Genomic DNA, 5850 nt, shown 5'->3' with positions numbered 1-5850 from the left:
TCCCATCCTTCCTGGCATTTTCAGGAGCAGGTCTGAAGTCCTCTCCTGTGAGTGTCTTTAAGAAGTCTGACCACAAATACGGCGAAAGCTTCAGCTGAGTGTCAGCCAACAGAAGGCTCACAAGAATGGAGGGTGCCCCACCAACCTTCCTCCCGGGTCGGCCACTGGGCAATTCTGGCTCCTCCCCCAAGTCAAAGCGGCCAGGAAAGGTCAATGTTCTGAATCAGTTCAGGACAAGGCAGCCATGAGACTACAACTGAAGGCATGAAAGGAAACCTCCAGAACTGTTTCAAAAAGCGGCAAAAATGATGACACAAGTGTGCTGAGAGTGAAGGGGAATCTTCTGAGGAGAATTAATGGCAATGTGTATTTTACTGTAATGAATTTTTAAAAATATAGACACCATATTTTTTTAACCACATCTTATCTTATGTAAAGAAAAAATACATAATGTCTTCAAATTTCATTCTGCCCCACTTCTATTGCCTTTATCCATTCTTTTAGGATCAGTATATTAATGACAAATTATCTTGATTTTCCCTCATCTGGGAATGCTTTGATTTCCTCTCATTTGGAAACGTCTTGACTTACTCCTTTCTAAAGGATATTTTCTTTGATTATAAGTGATGATTCATTGATGTTCTTTCCTTCATATTTGAACAAAAGTTGTGCTACTACTTTTTTGGCCTCTATGGTTTCTGGTGAAAATCTGCTGTCATTTGCATTTGACTCAGTATAGGTAAAGTGCTGCTTTTCTTTTGCTGTTTTTGACACTTTTCTCTGCATATACTTTTTAGAAGCTCAGTTATGATGAGTATTGATCCAGGTTGTTTTGGTTTTTATCACATTTCAGTTTGGCTCAGTGTCATGAATCTGTAGATTTATACTTTACCAAATTAGGGAGGGTTGGGCTGGTGAGACAGCTCAGCAGACCAAGCACCTACTTAGGCAAGTGCAGGGACCAGGGTTTGATCCCCGGCACCACATGCAGTGCTGGCCCCGCCCCCAGGGCACACTGAGCCGGCCACTGAGTCTGGCATGGCGGCACACGCCTGTAATCCCAGTGCTGGGGAGGCTGAAAACAGGAGGATCACTAGGAATCCAAACTGTGTAGTGAGACCCTGTACCAAATGCATAAAAAACAAAAACAAATTAGGAAGGGTTTCAGCTATTATTTCTTCAAGTATTTTTTTGAGTCTTGTCCTGTATCTTTTCTTCATCTGGGACCACAAGGATACAAATGGCTTTTGTCATACTTCTACACAGGTCCTTGAGCCTGCCCTTCTTTACTCTGTTCTTGAGCACCCAAAATCTATCAATTTGCCCACTTCATACTGCCCCAAAATTCCCTTACATTTTCTTCCTCCTCCAATGGTATATTTTCAAATAGGTATGATTTTTTTTTCTTTTTGGTCTCTTCTGATATTCATGTTGTCTATCTTTTTAATTTCATTAAGTGTAGTTTTCAGCTCAAGAATTTCTGCATGATTTTTTAAAATTGCTTTTATCTCCAAGTTTCTGTAAGAGTAGTGAGACAGGTCTTTGTGTTTTCTTCAAGCTCAATGAGCTTCCTGAAAATGGCTGTTTTAAATTCTCTGAGATTTTTCCCATATTGGTCATTACCTGATCAGTTTCTGGCACTTACTTTTCAGTTTTAGGCGAGGCCAGGGTTTCCTGAAACCCCTTGATGCCTGTTGGTGTGTGACACATCTGGGCATTAAAGGGTTAAGTATTTATTCCAGTCTGTCTGCCATCAATCGATGGTTCTTTTGCTCAGTTTGGGTGGAAATAATGAAATTGGCATGTCACTGAGTGTTGCTGTCCGTGGAGGTCTCTTAAAGAGATTATGGGGAGCTCAGCTTACCCTCCACACCATGGAGCACGTTTGTTGGCTGTCATCATAGAAAAAAAAGGCCAGGATGCATCAGTGTGAGTCATAGGTAGATTTATTAAGCAGAATTATAAAAGAAGAGAGAATAGGGAAGCGACTTTAGTTTGAGAAGCCACAGGAAGCACAGTTCCTAAAAGAAGGATTGGTCTGACCCCTTAACAAAGGAGCAAGACTAGCTTTTATGGATTTGCTGCAGAGACAGAGGCTGGTACCCCATTTAGTCATTAGGATGGCATTTGTTTTAGGACTTACCCCTCATTTTAAGGGATTTCCTCCCTGTGAGGTATATATCAACAGCTATTCCAGCCCTCAGTGACATCCTGGCTCTGTCCCCTGCTGTTACACTGTGCTTACTCCTTGCAGAAAGAGTAGGGGAATAAAGGGAGGGCACATTCCAAGCCTCATTAGGAAGGGGAAATAGAAAAAAAAGAGGTGCGTTTTTCTTTAGTGAGTACCAAGTTGTGGACTGAGATCTGAGAATCTCGTCCCATGAGGGCACCCATCCTATTTCATTCGTAATCTGGTTTTGTTTGTGCCTATCTTTCTAGAAATTCTAGGCAAGCTGCTATCTTCTCAAAGCCTGTAGTCATTTTAACCATTTCAGCACTGGATGGCACCCAAGTTCGGATTTGCCAGGATTCTGCTATAATTATTTCTGTTTCAGTACTAGAGGGCAATCCGAGCCAACCTTTGTCTCAAATACACTGTTGATGTATTGCTAAAAAGCGAAACAAAATCAGCAGAATATGTAGAAAGAATCAATTCCCACAAGCTTCTCCCTGGGCTTAGGGTAGGTCTGGATGCCTTATCTATAGTTACACTTTCTCTGGTTAGACCCTGCAGGATTTTACTTGGCTCTGGTCAGAGTTTCCATGGATGGGCCAGCCTCAGGCTCATATGTCATGCTTCTGGCCACCAGTGTCTCCAAGCTGAGTCCCACTTTGAGCCCACCACCTGCTAAAACCAACACAGCACTGGGATAAAACTAAGTCCCACTGGCTGCCTCATGGTATAAGCCATCTTCCACAGATCTGGGCCTTACATAGATTCTAGGTAAGAAGAAAAGAAAAATAACGGCATTAGTCTCCACCCAGAAACTATACTTGACTACATTCTCTTAAGTCTTTCTGGTCACATGGCTGCCGCTGGTTATACGCAAGGGAGGGCAAGCACACCTCCAGGTCATAGCCAGCTTTCCTGTTGGGGGGACCGGACCCTTGACTCCTGCAACTGACAGGAGGCGAGAATGACTTCAGCTCACAGCTGCAGAAGTCTCCGTCCACGTCCAGCTGACGTCAAGGCAGAAGCGTTGCAGTATCAGGGAGGGGCCAAGAAGCTCAACTCGTGACGTCTGGGAAACAGTGAAGTGGGGCGAGCACTCGAGAGGAAGCGGATAGGAACCGTAGAGTCCCCAGGGTCGGTCACACCTGCCTGACCTATGCAAACATCCCCAGAAGTAGGCTTTATTAATCTAGGCTCTTCAAGCCAATCAATTAAGTCAGGATTAAATGTCTCACCAGTGACAGGGTTAGAGTTAGCATTAGAATTAGGGACATATCTATAGTAAATATTTAGCAGGATGAGTTATGCTTAGTTTTTTTTTTTCCTTTTAAGTATTTAATCTTATAGCATATTTAATAAATCAGACTTTTGCAATAAAAATCCTTATTTCATACACAAGTAATATGTTTCATTAGGATAAAGGAAATGTACATTCTTATCTTGAATCCCATTATTTCACATGATTTATACTGCAGATAATTTCTATGAATGAGATTTCCTGCCATTCGAATATTTGCCTACATGCTTATAGGAAGTTTCGGTAGTCTTTTCTTGCTAGGAATTCCAGTTCTTCAGAAATCTTCCCTTTCTTTCAGGTATTCCATTTCACATTCTTCATAAAATGCTGGATCATTATAGTAAATAGTGAAGCATTCTTTCAATGCAGAATTTTCTTTCCGACACTTTATTACCATTAGGATTCCAGAGTCTTTGCAACATTTGGTAAAATCCTGAACTTGTTCAGAATACCTCTCTCTGGCCTTTTCTCTCATTATTTTAGGAATCAAAACATCTTTTTCAACATGTCTGAGGTGCTGATCTGCGGGGTCGAGCACCATCTCGGCAGGCAGAGAAGGTAGCCACTGAGTTATGCTTAGTTTAACCCAGTCATGAAAATTGTGAGATATTTAAACACTTCATATGTGAGATATGCTAAAATTATTTATTGTTTATCTGAAATTAAATTTTAACTGTGTGTCCTTTATTTTTTGTTCGGCCTGATAACCCTAGGCACTGGACATATTATCATCCTGAATAAATTCTAAAATTTGTAGAGAAGAAAGAGGGGTAGTTTGGTAGTCAAACTATCAATAACTACTACAGAAGCATACCGGTTTGTCAAGAAGGATGTAAGTTTATTCCCTCTGAAAAATTACCTGTGGTAAATTTTATCATAAACATTTTTCTAGAAGGGAAATTCAGTAGCAAAATAGATTTAGGATACAGTTTTGCTAACGATGAAGGCATAGTCTTCAAATGCTTATATCCCATAAAACCAAGGCTCCATGAAGCTATAATTTAGTGATAGCATTTCTGCAGGCAACTAAGACAATTTTTAGAGACACCATTAAGTGTGGATTGTCTGGATGAAATTCCAAGTCCCTGTGATTTTTCTCTTAACAAATTCTATTCAGATTTTACTAAAATCTTTAAAAACTGAAAACCTGTTAATCACTATTTTTTTTTTTAAATGTATTTAGTACAGGGTCTGCAGGGTCTCATTACACAGATCTGACTCATAGGGATCCTCCTGTTTTCAGCTTCACAAGCGCTGGGATTATAGGGGTGCACCACCACGCCCAGTCTCAGATGCCTTTTCAGCATGCCCTGGGGGCGGGACCAGCAGGGCAGGAACCCCGGCCCGGTCTGCCGAAGCAGGGGCTTTAATCCAATGAGCTATCTGGCTGGCCCACTATTTTGTTTCAACATGAGGCTCTAGCCATAAAACATACTTGTCTTCAGGTACCTGAAAGTCAAACAAAAAGTCTGCAGATACTAAGAATAACAAGGTTTACTGGTGAGTCTGTGTGAAAGGCAGTCTGGGCTGGGGTGTGGAATTACTTTACAAAAGTGGCAAGAGGAACAGAAAGCACACGAGTCAAGGCAAAAACGTGTTTCTATGTTCGCCAAGGTGCCCTGCCTGCTGAGGGAATACCTGTTGCAGGGAGTCATGCTAGATGCTAGGGAGACCAGAGGGATTAGGGGGTCAGATGCAACAAGCTCCCCTGTGTGGAGGTGCGTTTCAGTGCTTGGCAGCTCTTGCTTTTTTCAAAGATGGCTGAAAATGTTCCTCATAGCCTGCTAGAGGGAAGGAACATTTTCTGAGTGAGATTCTAAAGTATATATTGATACCTCTTATTAGTATGCTCTTTTGATCAGTATTGGTCAACTCTTTCTAAATCTGTCATTGCTCTCAAAGCCGGTTGTCACAGAACTGACAGAAAACGGGGTTGAGTCGAAGGGATTGAGATGAAAGATGCCTCGTTTCTTTCTTTTACTCAGCCATTTAAATAAATTATTTGCCCTCTTCCTTAGAGTAAGAAGTATAAGGATTTTTCTCCCCCTGAAAATGTCAGGCTTGGCTGTTCGTTAGGAGCAGTTTAGTTTGCTGCCAGGCAAAAGGAGAGATGGATTGAGAAACTTCCCTAGCATGAAGGTCTGGCCCCCTGTGGACTCAATATGTTCGACAAAATATGTTGCTCATAGATTTAATTAATTTCAGAAATAATTTTTTATGGGGCAATTCCTTTGTATCACTTCCCCAAGTCATTTAAAATTTTTAGAGTCACCTTTTTGAATGGCTACGCAATGGGACAGCCCATTCTAGGTAATTCTATTAACTATCTCGTCTATGAACTTGGAAATCTGGCTGTTGAAAGAAATCTTTTTTTTTTTTT

General features: G+C 41.3%; 1 protein-coding gene and 1 pseudogene across 1 annotated transcript in view; one reads left to right on the top strand and one right to left on the bottom strand.

Moving 5' to 3' along the window:
- The window catches only part of Iqch (IQ motif containing H), a 218911-nt gene that overhangs the window by 89802 nt on the left and 123259 nt on the right, over nucleotides 1-5850 (top strand). The gene's annotated exons all lie outside the window — the stretch shown is intronic.
- LOC111816068 lies at nucleotides 3720-4011 on the bottom strand (annotated as a pseudogene).

This window comes from Octodon degus, unplaced genomic scaffold (genome assembly GCF_000260255.1).
Source record: "Octodon degus isolate 3935 unplaced genomic scaffold, OctDeg1.0 scaffold00026, whole genome shotgun sequence".
Lineage (NCBI taxonomy): Eukaryota > Metazoa > Chordata > Mammalia > Rodentia > Octodontidae > Octodon > Octodon degus.
Note: the sequence above shows the minus strand (reverse complement) of the source record. Positions and strands in the feature narration are given on the sequence as shown.